Raw genomic sequence first — 27,027 nt, forward strand, 5'->3', positions numbered from 1 at the left:
ATTCTATAAGACACACATTATGTAAAAATGTAAAAATAAGTAATAAGTAATGTTTCTGTGTAAAGATAAGTAATTAAAAAGTTATCTAAATGGATAAATGCTATTCACTGGAGTGCATGGACTTTATAAAGTGGACGCTGGACAAAAATCCCTGCTATGTATCGACTAGTGTGACATACGCACATGTCCGGAGAGACCTCCTCTACAACACCACACCGTCCGCTAAGCAGCAGAGGTGTAAAAACAAATTGGCATGAGGTCACAGGTAAAAAATAACCCATTTCCAGAATAAAGGAACTAAAGTGGACGCTGGACAAAAATCCCTGCTATTTATCGACTAGTGTGACATATGCACATGTCCGGGGAGACCTCCTCTACAACACCCCACCGTCCGCTAAGCAGCAGAGGTGTAAAAAAATGGCATGAGGTCAGAGGTAAAAAATATCCCATTTCTAGACTAAAGTGAATTAAAGTGGACGCTGGACAAAAATCCCTGCTATGTATCGACTAGTGTGACATATGCACATGTCCGGGGAGACCTCCTCTACAACACCACACCGTCCGCTAAGCAGCAGAGGTGTAAAGAAAATTGTCATGAGGTCAGAGGTCAAAAATATCCCATTTCCAGCTAAAGTGAACTAAAGTGGACACTGGACAAAAATCCCTGCTTTGTATCGACTAGTGTGACATACGCACATGTCCGGGGAGACCTCCTCTACAACACCACACCGTCCGCTAAGCAGCAGAGGTGTAAAAAAATGGCATGAGGTCAGAGGTAAAAAATATCCCATTTCTAGACTAAAGTGAACTAAAGTGGACGCTGGACAAAAATCCCTGCTATGTATCGACTAGTGTGACACATGCACATGTCCGGGGAGACCTCCTCTACAACACCACACTGTCCGCTAAGCAGCAGAGGTGTAAAGAAAATTGGCATGAGGTCAGAGGTAAAAAAATATCCCATTTCTAGACTAAAGTGAACTAAAGTGGACGCTGGACAAAAATCCCTGCTATGTATCGACTAGTGTGACATATGCACATGTCCGGGGAGACTTCCTCTACAACACCACACCGTCCGCTAAGCAGCAGAGGTGTAAAGAAAGTTGTCATGAGGTCAGAGGTAAAAAATATCCCATTTCCAGCTAAAGTGAACTAAAGTGGACACTGGACAAAAATCCCTGCTTTGTATCGACTAGTGTGACATACGCACATGTCCGGGGAGACCTCCTCTACAACACCACACCGTCCGCTAAGCAGCAGAGTTATTTTTTTACACCTCTGCTGCTTAGCGGACGGTGTGGTGTTGTAGAGGAGGTCTCCCCGGACATGTGCATATGTCACACTAGTCGATACATAGCAGGGATTTTTGTCCAGTGTCCACTTTAGTCTTATATTTGCTAGCTTAGATTTGCCAAAAAAAACAGTGACCTTTCACCTCGCTGTATGGCGTGCCATTTCTTTTTACACCTCTGCTGCTTAGCGGACGGTGTAGTGTTGTAGAGGAGGTCTCCCCGGACATGTGCGTATGTCACACTAGTCGATACATAGCAGGGATTTTTGTCCAGTGTCCACTTTAGTCCACTTTAGTCTTATATTTGCTAGCTTAGATTTGCCAAAAAAAACAGAGACCTTTCACCTCGCTGTATGGTGTGCCAATTTGTCTTTACACCTCTGCTGCTTAGCGGACGGTGTGGTGTTGTAGAGGAGGTCTCCCCGGACATGTGCATATGTCACACTAGTCGATACATAGCAGGGATTTTTGTCCAGTGTCCACTTTAGTTCACTTTAGTCTGGAAATGGGTTTTTTTTTTACCTCTGACCTCGCTGTATGGCGTGCCAATTCTTTTTTTTACACCTCTGCAGCTTAGCGGACGGTGTGGTGTTGTAGAGGAGGTCTCCCCGGACATGTGCGTATGTCACACTAGTCGATACATAGCAGGGATTTTTGTCCAGTGTCCACTTTAGTTCACTTTAGTCTGGAAATGGGTTTTTTTTACCTCTGACCTCGCTGTATGGCATGCCAATTCTTTTTTTACACCTCTGCAGCTTAGCGGACGGTGTGGTGTTGTAGAGGAGGTCTCCCCGGACATGTGCGTATGTCACACTAGTCGATACATAGCAGGGATTTTTGTCCAGTGTCCACTTTAGTTCACTTTAGTCTGGAAATGGGATTTTTTTTTACCTCTGACCTCGCTGTATGGCATGCCAATTCTTTTTTTACACCTCTGCAGCTTAGCGGACGGTGTGGTGTTGTAGAGGAGGTCTCCCCGGACATGTGCGTATGTCACACTAGTCGATACATAGCAGGGATTTTTGTCCAGTGTCCACTTTACTTCACTTTAGTCTGGAAATGGGAATTTTTTTACCTCTGACCTCGCTGTATGGCGTGCCAATTTTCTTTTACACCTCTGCAGCTTAGCGGACGGTGTGGTGTTGTAGAGGAGGTCTCCCCGGACATGTGCATATGTCACACTAGTCGATACATAGAAGGTATTTTTGTCCAGCGTCCACTTTATAAAGTCCATGCACTCCAGTGCATGGACTTGGGCATTCCAGTGCATGGACTTGGGCATTTATCCATTTAGATAACTTTTTTACGTTATTTCATTAGTTATTTTTACACAGAAACATAATGTGTGTCTTCACAATAACTGTAATGTAATAATAATACTAATAATGTAATGTAATAATTATTTAATTAACCACACTTTTATTCTGAAAGCAACCGGATGTCTTAAATTTACTAGCTCTCAAACAGGAAGCTCTAGATTTGCCAAAAAGACGGAGCCGTGTCTGCAGTCAACTAGCACTTCCGGTCTGGGGTTTGTTACTTCACAATAAGAGTCCATCAATAATAAAATATATATACAATTCAGATCATAAATCTCAACACATTCATTCACGTTTTATTCATGACAATTAAACTAAGTAATTAAACTCATTTTCAGTGTCGAGTAATACAAAATCATATAGAAAAAACATCACAATACAAAAGATCAGGAAAAGAAAAACAAAAGGTATTACAATGAATTACATAGGTTTACAAATAAAAAGCTTAAGACAAATTTCAAAACGATCTAAAAACAGTTACATATTGTGGGGGTCTGTATGCTCACCAAGGTCTTAAAACGACTCAAGGGTACCAATGTGGTCAATTTTAATGTTGTTTGCAGGTTATTCCATGTATTAGGGCCACAGAAGCTAAAAGCAGATCTACCAAGTTCAGAGTTAACTTTTGGTACCTTGAATTTGGGGAAATTACTTGACCGGGTGTGGTAGGGTTCAGAGTGGCATTTCAGAAAAGAGTCGGAGCAGACTAGTGGCCACTACTCAGAAAGTTCCCTCCCACCGCACCGGAGAGGGCAGACCCAAAACAGCTACCCTACAGTACGTCATCCAATAGGAACACATTGTAAAAGCCCTTTGGAATTTCACTAATTTAGCATCTTTATAATACAGAAAGTGGCAGCCGGAATGTAGATGGCACCCGGGAGCAGTATGGGTTGGCGCCCCAGCCTGTGTCTTCCGTGAGGAAGAAGCCCAACAAACCCACGGTGAGGCCTTTAGGAGGGCCATTCAAGCCTCAAGCGGAGCCTGCGGCACCACCAAGGGCAAGGTGGAGCCTGCGGAACCATTGCGCTTCGAGAATCCACCATTCCTGAATACAGTGCCTGGTGCTGGGAGCCTGGTGCAACGCACAGGGGCTGGACCTGGTGAGAGCAGGAGTGGACCTGGTGAGACGTAGGAGGGGCCCGGACAGGAGTCAACCCACAGAGCCTAGTCCTTCCATGCGCCAGAATGGTACCTGGTCCCGGCAGAGTAGTTCAGGAGGAACGGATTGTGTGGCCCTGGTTTTTCCCTAATGGGACTGATCGAGGGTAGCTACTGGGACGTAAGTCGGGACTTGATCACCCCGGCTGGGTCACCTGAGTGAGGTGTATGATGTTGGGAGACCCGAAACCCTGATGACCTTGGGATATATCACTGAGGATACGTCCCAGGTGCATCCATGAGATGTATTTTTTTTTTCTTTGCTTAAATAACTTTTTTGACCAATGATATGTCTGCTATACACTTGATATTTTTTGTAAATAATCCACCGGGCGTTTTTGCATTATCCATAGGGAAACGGGGAAACACAGCTAGTTTTTGTACAATGCTTGGCTTGGGTATTTTTCTTGACTCGCGAGCAGGCTGTTCCAGTGGGCCACGCTCGATCTGCCTGCCCAAGATAAGGTCTCATCTGTGGGTTTCACCAGTGAGTTGACTCAGTGTGGTTATGGAGTTATTGATATATAACTCTGTTCAGGTCTTTATGAATAACAGACTGATATATTCTCTGTTCAGGTCTTCATGAATAACAGACTGATATATTCTCTGTATGGACATTAGAATAAAATACAGTAAATAAGCAAATAAGCAAAAGGCCATCAGTTGTCTGCACCACCCCCAAAACAGGACCTGTAATCACTTTAAATCCAGTTTCAAAATGTTATAAAAATCGCCGCTACATCTGCTATTTCCATGACTTTTGGCAGTTTCTTTGACATTTACAGTAAATGTTATTTTACTTTATTTCCACCTGGTGTTTTAGTCGGGACGGCAGGCAGCTACTTTAGCACTTGGCACACCAACCTGGTGACTGCATCTTTCAACAGAGCTGTGTGTGTGTGTGTGTGTGTGTGTGTGTGTGTGTGTGTGTGTGTGTGTGTGTGTGTGTGTGTGTGTGTGTGTGTGTGTGTGTGTGTGTGTGTGTGTCTCTCTCTCTCTCACAGCTAAGGGGTCCTTGGCCTAAAGAAAATAAAGAAATAAAAAACCCTGGTGTAGAGGCATAATAATAATAATTAAAAAATTAGCATTTCAATGTATACTGGACTTTTAAAAACCTCTATTACAGAAAAGATAAGATCTGTCTGTGACCAAATTATAGGCCTCATAAAGTATTTTTTGTGTCAACAACATTCAATTCCCAGGTGACTTGTTGTCATGACAACACTATGAATATGAATACACAGGAACAACGACAGACTGCCAAGACTCCATTTATTAAACAATTATGCCATCTGCACATACAATAACAATGATATCAAATGGATATTCAATGAAAGCACAATAATGAGATGAGTGAGGAAATAATGATCTAATAATGATTCAATATTCAATATCTAAACAATGATTGACACCCAAAATAGCACATGTACAAGCTCACAATCACTGGTAATTTTGTAGACTAAAGCTATGACAAAAAAATGTCCGTCAACTATCTATTTTCACTGATGAAAAACAAAATAATGCCGACTCGAATTATGATTAAATATATTGACCAGTACAGTATATGGTGTTCAAGTGGGTCATTAAAGGTTTATACAAGAAACTATTGATGTGATACTGTGACAATTACATGATCATATATATATATATATATATAGTATCTACATGAGAGACACAAATATGACACTGATATTTACATCATCATCATCATCATCAGTGTTGATGGACAGTATTTATGATACATATATTTATAAATGTATGGAGTGGAGGTTTGTGCAGTTCTAATCAATCTAATTAAAGCTCCCTGTGGTGATGACTCATTTTATACCATAGAGTTTGATTTTAATAGGCTATGTATCTGTTCCAGGGGGTCCTATAGGCTAAATGATCAAATATTAACCATATATTACTTTGAGATGACAAAAAAATAGCAGATCTACAAGCTAACAATGCATCACAATGTGACGAGTTAAATTGTTTTAATTATATATCCAGCTTTTGGTGTAGGTCCACAAACGTTGTCCTACACAAACATTACATTACCATTTACGTCACGATGACACGACGCAAATTGCGATTGGCCAGAATGAGATGATGTATGATGAGGCACGATGATAAGAGCGCCCCTCACTTCACACGGGTGTGATTTTTGTATAGTTTGAAAAAATAATAATAATGACACATTTTATCTTATGAGGGCCCGGGGTCAAAGGTCAAATGCATGGGAGGTCTTGACATGACAACGTTCAGGAGCTGTAATGTGTCGTGGTGACGGTGGTAACCGTGACAACATGCACGCGCTCAAACATAGAGACTTTCTACTAGGGATGTGCCGATGAGACATTTTGGACATACATGTAACAGGGTATCTGCACACTGCAGGCTTAGGCAAGTCAGATTTAACTTTAATACCTTTATATTTAATACTGTGAGCTTGTAGATCTGTTCAAGCTGTTACTTGTTTATCAGTAAAGACAGACCGGTCCGATTGATTGATCGAAACGATGGCGATTAATCTGAAAACAACTAGAATCGGCCGATACCGATGGGTTTGCCGATTAATCTCCCATCACTACTTTCTACCTCTGCTCACACAGACACACTGAGGCGGTGGGGGAGGAGAGAGCGAATCTGAAGCCGGCGTAAAGCGGTTCAGTGGATGTGTTCTGGAAGGTGTACAGGTGTGTCAGTGAGTCAGCGCGTGAGTCAGAGCGCCGCACTTGATAGAAGGACAGAGTCCCAGCGGGACGGTCCACATACACTCCTACTCTTTCGCCACTAACATAGTGTATAGGGAGGACAGTCTGCTCACTATTGTGTCGGACTTTGTAATTGGTACAATAACGACCGTCACATTCCAGACTCCAGGACTTGTCGTTGTCTCCAAACAGACAGTCACCGCCACGGCCTTCCCTGACGATTTCTCTGTCAGCCACTGCTATAAAGACATGCCCACTGCACTCTACCTCCCAGAAACCGCGTCCAGTCACGCTCTGTGTACACAGAACCTGATCCCAGTAATCAAACCTGTCGGAATGATCAGGAACATCCTCAAACGACCACGTATTTGTCACCTTCATGTTGTCCTCAGACAGAGAGAGTTTTCTGTATGCTGTGTTTCTGTCCAGTGTGAGGCGATGGAAATCTGATGAGAAAACAAACATTAAATAAATCATTCACTGTCACCCACATGCATAAACGCACGCACGCACACACACACACACACACACACACACACACACACACACACACACACACACACACACACACACATGCAGATCTACAAACTCAGCAACCTGTTTGTTTTCCAGTGTTAATTTTGACAGCAAATGTTGATTTAGTCTTTAGTTTTAGTCCTATTTTAGTCATCTGTAAATTATTTGTTTTAGTCTAGTCTTAGTCGACTAAATTAAGACTCAATACAATTAAAATGTAATAACTGTTGAGTGAAGGGTTAGTGAAGGTGGCTGATCTACAAGCTCACAACATGTCAGAGATACTTAAAGTCTCCACCAGGGGGCAGAATGGCACCAGGTTGAAAGAAAATTCTGAGAGAAAATGTTTACATGAAGTTCATGTGAAATTACATCAATGTGGAAAATACACACATCTGTTACATCAAAGGACCCCCCAAAATAATCATATTTGAACTGAGGACCCTAACCCCAATAAAAAAAAAAAAATCATAATTGAACTGGAGAGTCGACACACTGACACGCACTTGGAATTGTAGGCATTACATTTAGTTTGAGGCATTGTTGGCCAATTTGGTATTAAAAGTTGTAAACATTGTAACTATAAATGTGCAGATACTCTGTATACACTTATATTGTATGTTGGTTTGTTTACTGTTGATTGAGAAAACAATGTTGCACATTGAGCTGATCATCTGGGGGACCCCCACAATCATCTTGGGACCCCCACAATCCCCCACAATCATCTTGAGACCCCCACAATCATCTTGGGACCCCCACAATCATCTGGGGACCACCACAATAATCTGGAGACCCCCCACAATCATCTGGAGGCTCCCACAATCATCCAGGTCCCATCCTCTCTGCGTGTGTTAACACTATTACACACACGCAGAAGAACTGGGAGGCGCGAGGGGTGCGCTGCCCGGAGCGGTGTAGTAACAAGGTATTCGCGTTAGTGAATGAGGCCCATTGTTTCTGTCAAACCACATGACCTTATCATGATGGTGTTAAGGACCATGCAGGCCAAGAGCAGAGAGTAGAGAGCACAAGAGTTTCAAGGACGGCATCAACAAAGTAGGAAAATGTTAATGTGTGATATTGACACAGACAGACAGATACTCACGTTTTGTTATGAGTGTAGAATTAAACCTATCCTCTCCTCCATGTTTCACTCTGTAGGAAGTAGAACAACAATACATCAATGTCTAAGTGTCTAACACAACGTCTCTCTCCACTAGCTCAGGGGTTCTCAACCCGTGGGTCGCGACCCCTCGGGGGGTCGCCAAATTATTTTGGGGGGTCTCCAAATAAATTTCAAAAAAAAAAAACTGAATGGCTGGAAAATGGAAATGAAGAGTTTACATAGTACACATAGTACATGCATACACCTTCCCTAATCTGGTTTCAGTATTTATTTATGGTGTATTGTCTCTATTATTAAGGTTATTGTAGCAGTCAATTTATATTGGGGGTCGGGAGGGGGCGGGGCGGGGGTCCCGAGACATTGCCAAAGCATTTCCGGGGGTCCCCGGCCAAAAACGTTGAGAACCCATGCACCCATGCACTAGCTGACACTACAGTGTTTCACTCTGTAGGAAGTACAACAACAATGCATCAATGTCTAACACAACGTGTCCACTAGCTGACACTACTACAGCGTTTCTCTGCAGCTCATACGGACATACTGCTGCCCAGTTTGGATCTCATCACCTCCTCAGACTCCACCTTAACCCCTATAGCACTCCACTCTCCTGTTATACCTTACCCAGTCAAACCTTTGACCCAACACAACAATTGTGCTGCAAACTTTACAGGACATAATTTTCTCCGTCAAAAATGTAACACAGATTCAGAATTATTCGCCTGAACTAAATCTGACATGTAAAGATGAATTATTCTCCTGAATGTCAGAAGTAAAACTGACATGTAAAGATGAAAATAATGCATAACTATCAGTTTATTTCCTACTGCCTCTCTCCTTTCCCACCTTGTGCTTCAGGTATTCAAATGCAATGAATTCTGGGATAGGTGGCCGGTGAAACATTAGTGAGGAAAAACACATTGTGTTCAATCTGATGAACTAAATACACAAATACATCTATCTATGTGTGACTTTGTGTCAGAGTGAATACACTGTTAAGGGAAACACTGCACTGTCCAACATGGACACAGCCCAAGTCTACTCACTTGCAGTTCTCCAGGACTGAATCATTCACCATGTTGAGGCTCAGGTCCAACTCTCTTAGGGAGGGATTAGAGTTTGCAGCTGAGGTCAGAGCTTCACAGCATCTCTCTGACAAGTAGCAGTCAGACAGTCTGAAACATCAGATGAGAAATGAATGAATGAATGAATGAATGAATGAATGAATGAATGAATCGAAACACATTTTCATGCATTATTCCTGGATTGAGAACCTGCTTCCAGCCATCTTATCTATTATGAACTGGGGATCCCCGACCCTGACAATTAAGCACTTGGATACAGATACATATATATTAAAGCTCTTTACAACGCCTCGTAGTGAGATTGTAGATCGGCTAGTTTCAATTTGTTTGCCTCTTCTGTAATATGTGACAATTTGGCTAATTTGGTTTTGAAAAGGTCTTAAAAGTCATTCAATTGTAACTTTATAAATGTGTAGCTACTTTGCATACACTTATACTGTATGTTGGTGTGTTTATTGAGTGAAGAAATATTGCACATTAACCTCTGGGTAATCAAAGCCTAGGCTAATCAAACCATAAGCTGTGAGCTTGTAGATCAGCTATTTATGATGTGCGTAAACCCGTTATAAGTAGCCTATACATTTGCCTTAAAGGGTTATTACACCTTCATTTCATTGTCTAAGTATTTGTATACTAGTGTACAGTGACAATAAATTTAATCTAATCTAATCTAATCTAATCTAAACATGGTTGGGGTAATTTTAACGTCTACTCAGGCCTATAGGCTTGGGTTAACATGATATCAAGCTTATTAATACAATCTCACCACAGCATTCATATTCTATTCACAGAATGCACTTACATAATAAAACAAGTGATCAAAATAAATCTGGTAAATGTATCTTACTTTAGAACTTCCAGTCGACAGTGTGGACTCTTCAGTGAAGCACAGAGCTCCTCCACTAGTCCTGAGTCCTGCAGGTTGATTTTATCGATTTCCAATTATCTCAAATGGGACGGATTAGAGTTGAGAGCTGAAGCCACAGCTTCAACGTCTGTCCTTCTGAGCTCACAGCCAACAAGTCTGTAAAAGCAGATAAAATGAGAGATTATCATTACAAATGATACCTAGTTCACTGTCATGGAAGTTAACTAAGAGATCTCCTATCTAGTTATCCAGACATAAACAGTATTGTGGAATAGACAGCACCACTTGACAGCACAGAATGACTGAGGAAGATGTTGATATCAAAGATTTCAACCAGCAGTTGAAGGAGTGAAAAAGCTGTGTAAAAGCTTTACAAACAAGCTCCTGGAGGAGACCAGCATTCAGTCTCTATTTCTGTTCCCTGTCTCCTCAAGCTGGGCCACAGCTGCAGGCTTTACCATTATTTGGCATTTCCCCCAATATTATAATTGCATAACCTACAATATTATAACATTCCATAAACTACAATAGTATAACATTTCATAACCTACAATATTATAACATTTCATAACCTACAATATGGAGGTTGTGTGAGAAGACAAGTGACAGAACCAGGAAATGTTGGTGATGCTCTGACCAGCTGGACAGTTGAGTTATATAAAGAATGATGAAACGTTGCACAGATATTTAAGAAGTGTCTTATATTATTATTCCTTTTCACAAGCAACAATTGTATATCGGTTAACGTCACTTCTTTAAACAAACATTGTGCTCTAAACAAACATTAAAAGTCTGTAGACTTGGCTGGGTCCAGTCCTGTGTACTGTTGCTGATTTTTACGTAATGATATGACATAACTTACAAAAGCCAGCCATTGAAGGGGCTATTCGGTTATACCCCTCAAAAAAATGGTTTAGGGGTTTGGCAGCTAAGACACTCGACTGCCGCTCACTTCTGCGGCAGTGTGTTGGTCCGACATGCATTGCGCTGTGCTTGCAGTTAGGGTTAGGGTAAGGGTTTGGGGTAGTGTCGGACTGATGCCACCGAGAAACACTGTCGCCTGCCGCGGGTGTTCGGATCGGGTGTGATGAACCTTTTTCTTTTTTTTTTTTAAACTTTATTGAGTCAATCACATGTACAATTCTTTGTAGCAAATTCATTTTCTTTTCACATTTGTTTCTACATGTTTCATGTCACTGTTGTTAGCTGACTTTGACCCATTTTTTTGTGCATACATACATCCCTTCACCTATTTCAACACATAGAAATAAATTAAAATAAAATAAAAAGAAAGAGAAAAAAGAAGAGGGTAGGCCCATGTTAGACTAAACATTCATTTGTATCTGTAGACACCCGTGTGAACTGAGTGGTGTAAGGTCTTATATAGCCTGATCAGCTGTGGTCTGACGTAATGAAATCACACCCGGGTGAACTGGGTGACCGTAGCAACCGTGCTCATTTTTTGAGCACAGACAGACAGACACGTAAACTAACAAAGTCAGTCGTAGGAGTGGTTTACACAACTCAAAAATATACATGCATAGGAGATAAAAATAAAAGAAAGAAAATAATAGAAATAAGGAAATTAATGGGGTAGGCTTTGTCAGGCTTTGTTTTGTGATGTTTGTAGTTCTTCCATTTCCTTTTTATTTCTAATTTGTTTGTTTGTGTTACTGAATACACTTTGTCCAGCCATCTATCCAACCTGGGTAGTTCCACACTTTTCCAACTTCTTGTTATTTGTTTTAGAGCTGTCATTCTGAGAATCCAAAACAGATACAGATCCGCACTTTGTAAGCTTTTGGGTCGTGTTCCCAGCAGTATGTTATGTTTTTCCAAGTTCACAGCTCTCCCAAATATTTGTTCTATTTTTTGTGAAACTGTGGTCCAGAAGGTTTGTATTTTGGGACATGTGAGAAAAATATGCGTGTGATCCGCATTATTCTCCCCACATTCCCTCCAGCAGCTGGAGTTTAGTGTGTACTTGGATATAGACAGAGGTGTTTGGAAATACCTTATGTTCATCTTCCAGGCATATTCCTGCCAAAAGGGAGATCTTAAATAGTTGAAAATATCTTTCAAACTCTGATTCCACTCATTCCCTTGTATGATTATTCTCAATTCTTTATCCCATTTGTCCTTAATGTGATCTAAATCTTCAATCTTATCTTCCTGAATTATTTGGTAAATTTGTCCAATTGTATTTTTATAATCATGTCTTTGATGGGATTTTGCTATGAATCTTAAGAGAGGGTGGAGGTCTCCAAGTGTTCTAATTTTGAGAGTGTCTTTTAAATAGCTCCTCACTTGCAGGTATCTAAAGAAATGATTCCTAGGTATGCCATATTGATCTACTATATTCAAAAGAGACCACCCCTTCTTTATTGTACATTTGGTAGAATCTTGTTAGACCTTTCTCTCCCCATATCTTAAAGACATGATCAAACCTGTTTGGTGTAAAATCTAAGTCACATGACATTTCTCTCAGACAGGCAATTTCTTGTTCTTTTATTTTGCTTAATTTACATATCGTTTTCCAAATTTTAAAGGTATTGTGTATTGAATGATTAAGTGTCTTGGTTTGTATTTTATTGTCGGCTGTAAAAATCAAAGTACTGAGTTGTTCAACCAGGTTAGATTCCATGAGTTTCCATTTAGGGCTCATCTTATTATTCATCCAGATTAAAATTGGTTTTAAATGTGCTGCGTAATAATAATGAGTTAAATTAGGCACACCGAGACCACCTCTGTCTTTATTTTGTTGCAGGGATTTAAGTTTAACTCTTGGCTTCTTTTCATATAATATATGAAAGAAGAAAATTCATATTATGAATTTTCTTAGCAGACCCTCCCAAACGTGGAGACATGTGGGCGATACGTATAATGGTAGATTTTGGAAAAGGAAACGTGGCAAAACATTCATTATAATAATCATAATTCTATCCAGTAGGGTGGAGGGTATGATTCTCCAGGTGATGAACCTTGCAGATCATATCACACATTACATGGTCCCTGGAGGATGAACCCTACAGATCAAAGTGACTCCATCTTCAAAATGTTGCTATATTATTTCATGTCGCATCACAAAGCTTTGGCTGTTGTTTACTTTACAAATAAACCAGACCTACAAGCTGGCAACGTTTTGCGATGCAAAGCATTGTAAAGCTTATAGTTCTGATGCCTTTGAACCAGCAGGGATTAACTCTTTTTTTTTTTACCATGCTCGATTGTGGACTGGCCTTTATTTGGACATACACACACAGTACCACTAGTCACTATTTGAGACAGTATTATTGGAACGTTTATGTCAACCTTCATTTCTAATTCTAGGGTTAACTGTAATAGCAGATTGACTCAAGGACGTTTCTATTCACTTGACTACTAACCGAGCCTTTCTGCAGTTCCTCACAGCTGGGATCAGACTCCATCACCCAAACTCGTCTGTGTTGTATTTGCCCAGGTCGAACTCTTCCAGAACCTCCTCTGACTTCAGGTACCGCTGGAGCTCCTGCTGTAATGCGTGGTCGTCCATCTCCATCAAACAGTGGACGATGTTGTCGAAGAAATTCTGAGAAGTAAACATTTATAAAAAATCACACCCGTGTGAACTGAGTGGTGTAAGGTCTTATATAACCTGTCTGACGCAATGAAATCATGTCTGACGTAATGAAATCACACCCGGGTGAACAGGGTGAACATAGCAACCATGCTCATTTTTTCTGCACTAACAATGAAATCACACCCGGGTGAACAGGGTGAACATAGCAACCATGCTCATTTTTTCCAGTTGTAGGAGTGGTTTACACCACTCAACACTAACAAAGCCAGTTGTAGGAGTGGTTTACACCACTCAAAAAAATATCGTTGTAACTCTTCCCCATATTAGTTCAGGCTTACTATCCTAGATCAGTGGTCCCCAAACTTTTTCATGTCCAGGACCCCCAAATTGACACTCATTATAGCCTGCGGACCCCGATTTGAAAATATATGCCAGGGACCCCCCATAAGAGAAGATTTTTACGGCTCTAGGAGTGATTCTCAACCCGTTCAATTTCAAGGACCCCCGGTTTGACATGCATTAGTCTACGGACCGCCATTTAATGGTATTTCTCTCTCTGGGACTCCAAATTTATAATGTAAAATTAAAGTACAAATGGTTCCATTTGCACACTCTCAGAGTTACAGACCCATAAGGGTCCATTTTGGTTCCAAACTATCATTTAGCTGGGGACCCCCTGGAACTCCCTCAAGGACCCCCCTAAGTTGATCATAACAGTGTAATTAATTAACAGACTAGTATATTCTCGCATTCTGTTCTGATCTGTCTGCTGCCTACTGTATGTAGGTGTAGAGAGGGAGAGAGAGGGGGGGGGAGAGGGAGAGAGAGGGGGGGAGGGATGAGAGGAGGGGGGAGGAAGAGAGAGAGAGGGGGAGGAAGGGGGTGGGGAGAGGGAGGGAGAGAGGAGGGGGGAGGAAGAGAGAGGGGGGAGAGGGAGGGAGAGAGACAGAGGGAGAAGGGGGGTGGGGAGAGGGGGAGGGAGGGACAGAGAGAGGGGGGGCAACCAGAGGGAGAAAAGTCAGAATGAGAGCGAAGGGGCGGGGGAGGGGTCATTTGACTGCCACATTCTTCTGAGCAAGTTGTAAACTGTCAGTTGTTTAAGTCAAGCGTCGTCGAACGATAGAGGCAATGTTTCTAATGATTAAAGAAGGCAGTCCTGCACGGTGGCATGACTAATGTGCGTAATGACATTCAATTAATTTACATTAATTTGGTAAACTGCTGTGGATACTTTTACAGAGAGAGAGAGAGAGAGAGAGAGAGGGAGAGAGAGAGAGAGCAGCTGGGCTGCTATGAGGGGAGAGGAAGTCAGAATGAGAGCGAGGGAGGAGTAATTCTTTGAGACTCAGACACACATCCAGGCTTTTGATCAATAATCATCTTTGTCTGCACCTTCAAAGGGTCAAGCAGGCTTAAGTTCTGCCCGAACCCGACCGACGTTTATTTAGACAGAAGAATAATGAATCGTTCACTCATACTATGTTCATGGTCTACAGCCTATAGACAGAATAATAAGGAAGCGATACGTCATTGTTCAATTTATGTCCGAGTCAAAAATATCATGAACAAAAATGAATTTCACTCACTTTTGTACTTTTGTAATAAAGATGATTCTGATTCTAAACACGAAAACACCCTAAAAACGGTATAATAGCCATTCCAGTGATTAAAAACACTTACCTGATAATTAATCTTTAGGCTTTAATCCAGCGTGGCAAAATGGAGACCAGAGTGTTCAGTTCTCTGTGTCGTTGCGTCAAAATGGTTGTGTGTTTTAACCTAATGCCCCAAATCATGCAATTCCAACTGCCTATACTGAAACCCGATACTACGCTGAAAACTCCCCCTCTGTTCACTGCGGCACACGCACGCACGCACACACACACACACACACACACACACACACACACACACACACACACACACGCACACACACGCGCACACACACACACACACACACACACACACACACACACACACACACACACACCCACACACACACACACACACACGCATGTTTCATAGGAAACCCCCCCCAAAAAAATCAGTGTGGAAACCACTAAGAAAATAGAGATATTCTTGGAACGAGATGACAACAGCAGAGCAACAACAGGGAAAAGGGAGACCCTCACCAAAAAGGTGAAAAAGCAGAAGCGTGTTCTATATAAATGATACACTTTACAACCTTTTCCTGAAATTCAAGAGGGAAAGTCAGGCGAGGCTGTCATATGCAGAGTTTTGCAAAGAACAACCTTTTTGGGTTGTGACCCCTAATGCACGGGAGAGAGATACCTGCTTATGCAAATTGCATGCCAATGTGCAGTTTAATGGCAGATAAGCTAGCATATCATAAAGTCATAATAAGCAAAAACCCTTATGCTGTGATAAGCAAACTAAAGAACGTGCTTAGGTATGTGAGAGGGTCACAGAGAAGAGTTCTCTATGTTTATTTTTTATTTTTTTTATTTTCCTTTATTTCCCCTATGCTGGATAAATGTAATAATAATGATGATAATTCTGACACCAATGTATTCTGTATGTAAATGTGATTATGATAATGCCCGCCTTCTCCCTGTTGGGTAACGAGCGGCGGATGCGCGCGCCACTCAGGGGCGGGTCTATCAAGTACAGTATAGTACGAGTACAGTTTGACTACATACTTGTAGGCCTACAGTACAGTACAGTAAGAGTACAGTACAGAAGTACATACAGTACTTGTACAGTACGATTACAGTACACTATGCGTACAGTATGTGTACAGTACAGTACAGTACAGTACAGTACAGAGTACAGTAGGCTACAAGTACAGTAGAGTACAGTACAGTGCGAGTACAGTATGACTACATACTTGTACAGTATTGTACAGTACAGCACAGAGTACAGTACAGTACACTGACGACAAACTACAACACTAGCACAGAGTACAGTACGAGTACAGTACAGAGTACAGTACAGTACACTGATCACGTTTTCCAAAAATAATCAAAGTACAGTACAGAGCACAATACAGTACAGAGTACTATGCAGTAACTAGGGATGTCCCGATCCGATTCCGATCATTTGATTTTGAGACATACCGATCTTTCCCGGTCCGATCTTTATATTTTTTGCCATATCACAATAGCAAATATCCTGAGCTATGTCACTCTAGTGTATATAGTCTGTTGTGTTGCCTTTTAACACTAGCATGACTGAAGTAAAATCAGACACAAGTAGCATGTGCTTAAATTCATATTTAGAAAATGTTTCAGATGTCAAACATTTCTGAGATGATAGAATGGTGATGGATGATGATGGTCATGGAAGGGGAACCTTCTGTGCAAGTTAATATTAGTGCCAATATGCTGTGCAAAATAAGTAACAGAGGACCACTCTGTTACAGTGTTTAAACTGATTTTGATTTTAAACTACAGCAATTTTGCTGCAGGGATCCCCTGGAACCCCCTCAAGGACCCCTTGAGAACCACTGGGCATTTTAACATACCATGATGAGAGCTAGCCCAAGATTTAGACTCTTACCTTGTACAAATGCTAAATCTAAGCTCCCACTTGTCCGGTGGGTGTTCGGCAAACAATTACACAGCGTACGACCGTAGTTTTCAATAAAAAAGGTATTTTAATCCACTCTGTCCATACTCTGTCTCGGAATCTGGTGGCCATCTTGGTTTTCTCTCCATTGTAAATGCGCAAGAGAACCCTGGCCGCTAGGGGCGCGGCCAATGTTCTGTTGCGCATTTACAATGGAGGATTCCGAGACAGAGTGGATTAAAATACCTTTTTTATTGAAAACTACAGTCGTACGCTGTGTAATTGTTTGCCGAACACCCACCGGACAAGTGGGGCAAAAAATACAGGAGCTTAGATTTTGCATTTGTACAAGGTAAGAGTGATTTTGAGGCACAAACGTTAAAACTAGACAAGAACTTCTGGACGATCCGCTTAGACTCTCGTAGAGATATTCGTCAGAATCGAAAAAAAACTCTACGAGAGTCTAAATCTTGGGCTAGATGAGAGCTAGATTTCCCTAATGGCAATTGACATTAACACTTTAATAAAGACACTGCCTGACAGGTATCCAAACCTTGTTAACGCATTTCGACCCCATTTCGACCAAGACTACAAAATGTCTTCTAAATCATGACAGTTTTCTGAAAAACCCTATGTTTCTATGTCAGTGGTTCTCAAACATTTTCATGTCAAGGACCCCCAAAAATATATGTATTTGGCCGCCGACCCCCATCTGAAAATATGTTGTTCCAGGGACCTCCCCAGAAGCAAAGCTTTGAGTTAAAAACACCATCGTGCAAATTCATATTTTCGTGCAAAAATATTTTTCAAAATGAGTTAATAGCACAGGCACACTCTTCACATACTAGAGCATGTCTGAAATAAGTGTCATAGCTGAAATCGACATGTACATTTATGAAATAAATGCTTAACATGATGCACGCCAAAACGCCTCGCAACCCGTCAGATGACGGGTTAAGATTTAACCCTGGAGGTCGCCAAACCCGTCAGATGGCGTGTAGTAAGGGTTATATCAATACCATGCAGCCGAAGCTCAACACTAACCTTCCGTGCTGCCCAGGCTGCTAGACAGCGCCTATGTTCTTCCCATCATCAGGAACAATGCACGCGCGTCCCATAAGGATCCACTCATTGTCGTTTCTTTGTTCCTTGTTTTCCCTGAAAAATACTCCAAAGTTGTTGTTTTAGTCCAAACCGCCCGGCGTTCAGATGTAAACAGTGATTTCTGATCGCATCGCGCCAGCCATTTTACCGTTTGTTGTGAAACCTAAGTAGGGATGGAGCTCGATAACCGATACCCGAAAAAATCTGATTATCAATAAGCTTTGGGCTTATCAAGCTTGTTATTGAGCATAGCGGCATACTAGGCATAGTGGCCCGGTCATGTTTAAACAATCAAGACAAGAGGCGATCAAGAAATAAATGCCAACTAGCGCTGTCCGGGTAAACACAATTAGGCTTTTAAAGTGGTGGTATATATATTAACCAGTCAACAGTTTCTTTAATATTTCTTTGGTAAAAAGGTCAATTGCCTTCTGTCTGTTAGAAAAGTACTGTATTTGAAGGCCCTAGTAAAATATATACTGGTTCTGTTCAGAATTTATCGTCTCTTGTCTTTCCACAAAATAATAGAAAATGCTCGATAGTGGGCTCGATAAGAACCCGGCTCGATAAGCCTGATCGATATGGTGATCGTTATCAATAAAACATTAACGAGCTCCATCCCTAAACCTAACACATATCGGCTGCAGCTCGAAAAAGGTTTTGCCCCTCCTCTCGTTGTATTGGGCTGTATTGACAGTAAAAGAATGGCGCCTATATAGGGGATATAGCTGGTTCCCTGCGGTCATTTCAAATGAACAGCAGGGGGCGCTGAAAGTGTTAAACATGGAGCTAGGTGTAATGTTAGAGACCACAGAAGTGAACCTTTCAAGCCTGTTTTCTCAACTCCCTGTTTTCTGCAAGACATTACTCTATAAGCCATATCTCCAAAACTGGTGGGTCAATTTGTCAATTTGAAGCTATGATTCCCTGCTTTCATATGACATGAAAAAAAGAGAATTCAAAGAAATCCAATGGCAGTCCCTCAGTCAAATTTGGTCACATATATTCAAGGATTTGCACCACATTTTTTCAAAAATAGCAGATCTACAAGCTCGTAGATGTGCTATTTTCCAATAGCTAAAAGTATAACATAATGCTTAAAACACCAAAAGGGGTTCCCGGAATGGGTTAAAACAGGTACCAATCAGTGGCGGATACAGAACATGCCTATGACTTGCAGTCTGTTTTTTGAGTGGTGTAAACCACTCCTACGACTGGCTTTGTTGGTTTACGTGTCTGTCTGTCTGTTCGTACCAAAAAATTAGCATGGTTGCTATGGTCACCCAGTTCACACGGGTGTGATTTCATTACGTCAGACATTACGTCAGACCACAGCTGATCAGTCTATATAAGACCTTACACCACTCAGTTCACACGGGTGTGACTTTTAGATATTACAATGGCCGGTGGATGACGTCAATATGACAATTGAGACGAATAACCAATTTATTCTGACCCCTCCCCGAAAAGGCCTTTTTGTCCTGACCACTTATCCATGATTTGTATACATTATGGATCATTAGTTTGGACTGGTTATTCATCTCAACTGCTCAATTCTTGCCACTGTCTCTGATTGCCTTTAATGCTTTGAAAAGTTCAAAGCAATCACTTCAATATAGAGTGTAGAGTATAGAAAGTAGACAAAAGTACAGAGATATCCATGGATGACAGCTACGAGGGGATACGAGGAAACGATCCGCTGTCGCTTTACACTTCAATTCACCACTCGGGTAGGAAAACGCTGGCTCACAAATCTTTGCCTATACATATCTACCTGTCTCAATATGCAGACCTAATGTATCAGTATGCTAGCTCTAATTATCCTAATTATCCATAATGTATAAATCATAGATAAGTGGTCAGGAGTAGTATAGGGCTTTGAATAGGTGTGAAAGGCTTCAGTCGTTAGGATATTAATAGCATATGGCCTTTTCAAATGTTTCAAAGACAGAGAGAGAGAGAGAGAGAGAGAGAGAGAGGGGTGGAGAGAAGAGAAGGAGAGAGACAGATGGGTGGAGAGAGAGGAGCACGTAAAGCCTTTCCCATTTCAAAGAATTATAATGGCTGTAGCGCACGGCCGCACTATTCACACTACCTAAAAGGCGGCCCTTAGAGAGAGAGAGAGAGAGAGAGAGGGTGAGACAGAGGGAGGGAGAGAGAGATAGGGAGAGAGAGAGAGAGAGAGAGAGAGAGGGAGAGAAGAGAAGGAGAGAGAGAGAGGGAGAGGGAGAGGGAGAGAGAGGGAGAGAGAGAGAGAGAGAGAGAGAGGGAGAGGGAGAGAGAGGTGGAGAGAAGAGAAGGAGAGAGTCAGAGGGGGGAGAGAGAGAGAGGTGGAGAGAAGCGAAGGAGAGAGACAGAGGAGAGAGAGAGAGGTGGTGGGGAGACTTCAGTATAGGTCCATCTTCAACCGCTTATCCGTAGTCGGGTCGCGGGGGCAACAGCTCCACCAGAGTGCTCCAGACTTCCCTCTCCACAGCAACATTAGTGACTTCCTCCTGGGGGATTCCGAGACGTTCCAAGGCCAGTGAGTCGATGTATTTCCTCCAACTGCGCCTTGGTCTGCCCCGGGGTCTCCTCCCAGTGGGACGTGCGTCGAGGACCTCCCTAGGGAGGCGCCCGCGAGGCATCCTAACCAGATGCCCGAACCACCTCAGCTGACTCCTTTCCAGGCGAAGGAGCAGCGGTTCTACTCCGAGTCTCTCTCGTGTGACTGAACTTCTCACCCTATCTCTAAGGGAGATGCCAGCCACCCGTCGAAGAAAACTCATTTCGGCCGCTTGTATTCGCGACCTTATTCTTTCGGTCATGACCCACACTTCATGACCATAGGTGAGAGTAGGAACGAAGTTGCTCGGTAGACAGAGAGCTTTGCCTTCTGGCTCAACTCTCTTTTCGTCACAACAGTGCGATACAGCGACTGCAATACCGCCCCTGCCGCTCCGATTCTCCGGCTGATCTCCTTCTCCGTCCTCCCCTCACTCGTGAACAAGACCCCGAGATACTTGAACTCCTTCACCTGGGGTAATGCCTCATTCCCTACCCGGACTGCACAATCCACCGGTTTCCTGCTGAGAACCATAGCCTCAGATTTGGAGACGCTGATCCTCATCCCAGCCGCCGTACACTCGGCTGCGAACCGGTCCAGTGAGAGCTGAAGGTCTTGGACCGATGGTGCCAACAGGACCAAATCATCTGCAAAAAGCAGTGATTCAACCCTTAGGTCACCGAGCCGAATACCCTCTCCGCCACGACTTCATCTCGAGATCCTGTCCATGAAAATCACAAACAGGATAGGTGACAATGCGCAGCCCTGGCGGAGGCCAACCCCCACCGGAAACGAATCCGACTTACTCCCGAGCACACGGACACAGCTCTCGCTTTGGGTGTACAGAGATTGGATGGACCTCAATAAGGTCCCCCTCACCCCATACTCCCGCAGCACCTCCCACAGGACCTCCCGGGGGACCCGGTCATATGCCTTCTCCAAATCCACAAAACACATGTAGACCGGACATGCATACTCCCATGCCTTCTCCAGGATTCCTGCAAGAGTATAGATCTGGTCAGTTGTTCCACGGCCAGGACGGAATCCACATTGCTCCTCCTGAATCTGAGGTTCGACTATCGGCCGGACCCTCCTTTCGAGCACCTTGGCGTAGACTTTCCCAGGGAGGCTGAGTAATGTGATACCTCTGTAATTGGCACACACCCTCTGATCCCCCTTTTTAAATAGTGGGACCACCACCCCGGTCTGCCATTCCCTCGGCGCTGACCCAGACTTCCACGCAATGTTGATAAGGCGTATCAACCAAGACAGCCCCTCAACACCCAGGGCCTTCAGCATTTCTGGACGAATCTCATCAACCCCCGGAGCTTTGCCACTGTGGAGCTGCTTAACTACCTCAGTGACTTCCTTCCGGGAGATTGACGACGATCCCCCATCATCCTCAGGCTCTGCTCCTGTCAGGGAGGGTGGGTCTGATGTTATTGGGTTTAGGAGTTCCTCAAAGTGTTCCTTCCAGCGCCCTACGACCTCCTCATTTGAAGTCAGCAGAGTCCCATCCTTACCGTACACGGCTTGGATGGTTCCCCGCTTTCCCCTCCTGAGGTGTCGTACGGTCCTCCAGAACAACTTTGGTGCCGCCCGAAAGTCCTTCTCCATGGATTCCCCGAACTCCTCCCACACCCGCTGCTTTGCCTCAGTCACAGCCGCGGCTGCTGCCCTTCGAGCCTGTCGGTACCCTGCAACTGCGTCCGGAGTCCCCCGGGATAACATATCCCGGTAGGCCTCCTTCTTCCGTCGGACGGCTTCCCTGACCTCCGCTGTCCACCAGGGAGTTCGAGGGTTACCGCCCCTTGAGGCACCTATGACCTTCTGGCCACAGCTCACAGCTGCAGCTTCAGCAATAGAGGCTTTGAACATTGCCCATTCCTGTTCAATGTCCCCAACCTCCACAGGGATGCCAGAGAAGTCCCGCCGGAGGTGGGAGTTGAAGTCCTTCCGGACAGAGGTCTCCTCCAGACGTTCCCAGTTCACCCGCACTACCCGCTTGGGTTTGCCAGGTCTGTCCAGAGGTTTCCCCTGTCATCTGAACCAACTCACCACCAGATGGTGATCAGTTGACAGTTCAGCCCCTCTCTTCACCCGAGTGTCCAAAACATACGGCCTCAGATCAGCTGACACGATTACAAAATCGATCATTGATCTTTGGCCTATGGTGCTCTGGTACCAAGTACACTTATGAGCATCCTTATGCTTGAACATGGTGTTTGTTATGGTCAGTCCATGACTAGCACAGAAGTCCAATAACAACTCACCACTCGGGTTTAGATCCGGGAGACCGTTCCTCCCAATCACGCCAGCCCAAGTATCTCCGTCATTGCCCACGTGTGCGTTGAAGTCCCCCAGTAAGACAATGGAATCCCCCACAGGTGCCCCATCCAGGACCCCCTGTAGGGTATCCATGAAGGCCGGGTACTCTGAACTCTTGTTCGGTGCGTACGCACAAACAACAGTCAGAGTATTCCCCCCTCCCACCCTAAGGCGGAGGGAAGCGACCCTCTTGTCCACCGGGGTAAACTCCAACGTACTGGCACTCAACCGGGGGCTTGTGAGTATCCCCACACCCGCCTGAGCCCTCACACCCTGGGCAACTCCAGAAAAGAACAAGGTGTACCCCTTGTCCAAGAGTTTGGTTCCAGAATCCTTACTGTGTGTGGAGGTGAGCCCCACCAGGTCTAACCTGTAGCGCTCAGCCTCCCGCACCAGGTCCGGTTCTTTCCCCACCAGTGTAGTGACGTTCCACGTCCCCAAAGTCAGCCTCTGCTGCCCGGGTCTGGTCCGTCCAAACACTCCAGTGTCACTGCCACCCGTCTGGCAGCGCACCCGACCCCACTGCTTCCTGACGCGGGTGGTGGGCCCACGTGGCGGAGAAGATGTGCCCACGTTGCTTCTTCGGGCTGTGCCCGGCCGGGCTCCGTGGTATGCCCGGCCACCAGGCGCTCGCTGACGAGCCCTCCCTCCGGGCCTGGCTCCAGAGGGGGGCCCCGGGCTTCCTCCGGGCCGGGTCGCATCTCTTCTCTCTTGTTCTTCCATGAGTGTTTTTGGACCATGCTTTGTCTGGCCCCTCCCCCGAGACCACTTTGCCATGGGAGACCCTACCAGGAGCACTAGGCTCCAGACAATACAGCTCCCGGGTTCATGGGGGCACTCAAACCTCTCCACCACGATAAGGTGATGGTCCTTCACTGGTCTCCCAATCATCACTGTCTTCAGTGTCAGATTCAGAACGGTGTGAAGAGAGGATAGGTGTGTGTGTGTCAGTATAGGTGTGAGAGACAATTTAAAGGGATATTTCACTTTCAAAAAAGCTTTTGGTAATTTCATCATCCACTCAGGCTTATGTAAACACCCCAGACAGTTTTTAAGTTGCTCGATTCAGTATTTAGGTATTTGATATTAATTTCAGCTGCCCCGCAGCTATACAAACCCATTGTAACTTCTAACTCCATTTTAACCATGATAGATTCATCGAAAACACCCGTCCTTTTTTTCTGGTGACTGATGTTGTCCTACTAATATGTGAGGGGGCATTCTTTATCATTTATTGTTTATATTTATTTTTAAATATTGTTTTTGATGTTTTAGTCTCCTCGGTCCCGCAGCAGCTCCTCCTCGGTCCTCCTCCTTTTCCAAAAACAATATTTAAAAATAAATGAAAACAGTAAATGATAAAGCACGGCCCCCTCAGGTATTAGTAGGACAACATCAGTCACCAGAAAAAAGCACGGGTGTTTTCGATGAATCTATCATGCTTAAAAAGGAGTTAGAAGTTCCATGGGTTTGAGTAGGAAGGTGGCGGGGCAGCTGAAATTAATATCAAATATCTAAATACTGAATCGAGCAACTTAAGAACTGTCTGGGGTGTTTACATAAGCCTGAGTAGACGATGAAATGACCAAAAGTTTTGGTCATTGAAATATCCCTTTAACTGAGTGCACAGCCGCCCGCACGCATTTTATGGCCCAAGCAACAGCTGGATTCACATTTGTCTATAGTCTTATAGGGACTCAGCGAAGCCACAAATAATATGAAATATTAACAAATATTAGGCTATTATAGACTATATATTATAGGCTATATATATAAATATATTCGGAATGCCAGGGTGTTATAGAAAAAGGGGAAACCCTGCCATTTCGAAGAAATGGAAGTCAATCTTCGAAAAGGCGATGCGTTTTGATTTCGGAATGCTATATCAAATTTGGAAACATTTCGAATAATGGAAGTCAATCTTCGGAAAAGCGGTGTTTAGGAGTGCCCGGGGTGTACCCGTGTCACGTCGCATCCGCAACCCGGCCTCCTTTGTTTTAGAAACAATCTGTTTGTGTAGGCTTTACTTTCTGTGACAAGAATGCAATGAATTTGTTTTGAATTGCACAGCTTAAATAATTCCCTTTTCTTTTTTTTATTAAGCAAGCAACACCTGCAATATTGAATCATATCGAGCCGAACAGCTCTATGACTGATAAAAGGTTCCCACTATTGAGCTCACCAACTTTCTCACGATGCACTCTAAGATTGCAAGAAGCTAATGTCATCTCTTTTTAAAACCTCTGTCCAAAAAAATCACCTGATGCTTGTATTGGTGGTCAAGTTGGGCATCCACTGTGCGCTCGTTTTTCCAGGTGTCAAATACCACATGCGGCTAGATGAGCATTCGATGATACACCGTTCTAACGGACCAGAAGTGGGGCCGCTGTCTCATTTGTAGTCCAACTCGGGACTCCCCCACCGAGTCCCCCTCCTCAAGTCAGTCACTACAATGCAATTTAATACGATTAGTTTGTGACGTGAACAAAAAGCTATCCTCTCTGTGTGTGTGTGTGTGTGTGTGTGTGTGTGTGTGTGCGTGCGTGTGCGTGTGCGTGTGCACGCACGTTTATGCATGTGGGTGACAGTGAATGATTTCCCCCACCGAGTCCCCCTCCTCAAGTCAGTCACTACAATGCAATTTAATACTTAATACGATTAGTTTGTGCCGTGTGTGTGTGTGTGTGTGTGTGTGTGTGTGTGTGTGTGTGTGTGTGTGTGTGTGTGCGCGCGCACATTTATGCATGTGGGTGACAGTGAATGATTTCCCCCACCGAGTCCCCCTCCTCAAGTCAGTCACTACAATGCAATTTAATACGATTAGTTTGTGCCGTGAAAAAAAAGCTATCCTCTCTGTGTGTGTGTGTGTGTGTGTGTGTGTGTGTGTGTGTGTGTGTGTGTGTGTGTGTGTGTGTGTGTGTGTGTGTGTGTGTGTGTGTGTGTGTGCGCGTGCGTGCGTGGGGTGCTGGCTTCACCGGATCTGTGCTCCTTCCTTGCTCAATAATGTAGCCTAAATTAATCTGCTCCACCAAAATTGAAGAAAATTTTGCAATGACAATTTAAAGTGTATCCTTTAATGCGACAACGTCTATTACACTGTAGACTGAGTTTGAAAAGATCCTCAGACAAAAGTATAGCAGTCCTCCATGGAAGGAGATGGAACAAAATTGTAGCATAACATTTTAAATCCCTTTAGAGCAGGGGTATTCAATTAGATTAGGTAGAATGATTGTGTGGGGGGAGGGGGGGGGGCGCACAGTGTTCGCGTGAAGATTTGTGGGTTCTCAAAATGCATTTTGTGCTCAAACACGCAGATTTGTATATTTCCACAAAGTAATGAGCAGGATAATGTCTATACAGGTATATGCTACTTAGAATAGATGTAGGCCTAGACCTATTTGACAGTGCATAAACATCATTGCTTTGACATCAACGAGCACCAGCTGGACACTGAAGGTTATAATAGTTAACTAAAACTAACTAAAAAACTAAAACTAAAATTAAAAAAACATTTCAGTTAACTGAAACTAAATAAAAAATAAAAATAAATAGAAAAACGATAACTAAACTGAAACTGTATTGTGTGTTCACAAAACTAACTAAAACTAACTGAAATTATAGACAAAATACATAACTAAAACTAACTGAAATTATAGACAAAATACCCTTTGCTTTGAGTTGCTTAGTGGATTGGATGATTGCACTCTCATACAGTAATAAAGGAAAAAAAACATATTTGTCAATTTTACACTCTGTGTTAGGGAACTCAGCTTGGTAAGGTATGGGTCAGTATCTCTCTCACAGGCAAGACAGAACTGTCATCATTAAAGGCAATCTCTGGAGCCAGTGGCGATCCCATCTTCAGAATCAGGGACGCTCGCCCCCCCACAGAGCCAGGATC

At 43.5% G+C, this 27,027-nt stretch overlaps 1 protein-coding gene across 1 annotated transcript in view; it reads right to left on the bottom strand.

Moving 5' to 3' along the window:
- Positions 1-27,027, bottom strand: part of LOC306919412 (E3 ubiquitin-protein ligase arih1-like) — a gene marked incomplete at both ends in the record, with an annotated part of 234,142 nt that overhangs the window by 15,491 nt on the left and 191,624 nt on the right. The gene's annotated exons all lie outside the window — the stretch shown is intronic.

Source organism: Electrona antarctica (genome assembly GCF_951216825.1).
Source record: "Electrona antarctica genome assembly, contig: scaffold_25, whole genome shotgun sequence".
NCBI lineage: Eukaryota > Metazoa > Chordata > Actinopteri > Myctophiformes > Myctophidae > Electrona > Electrona antarctica.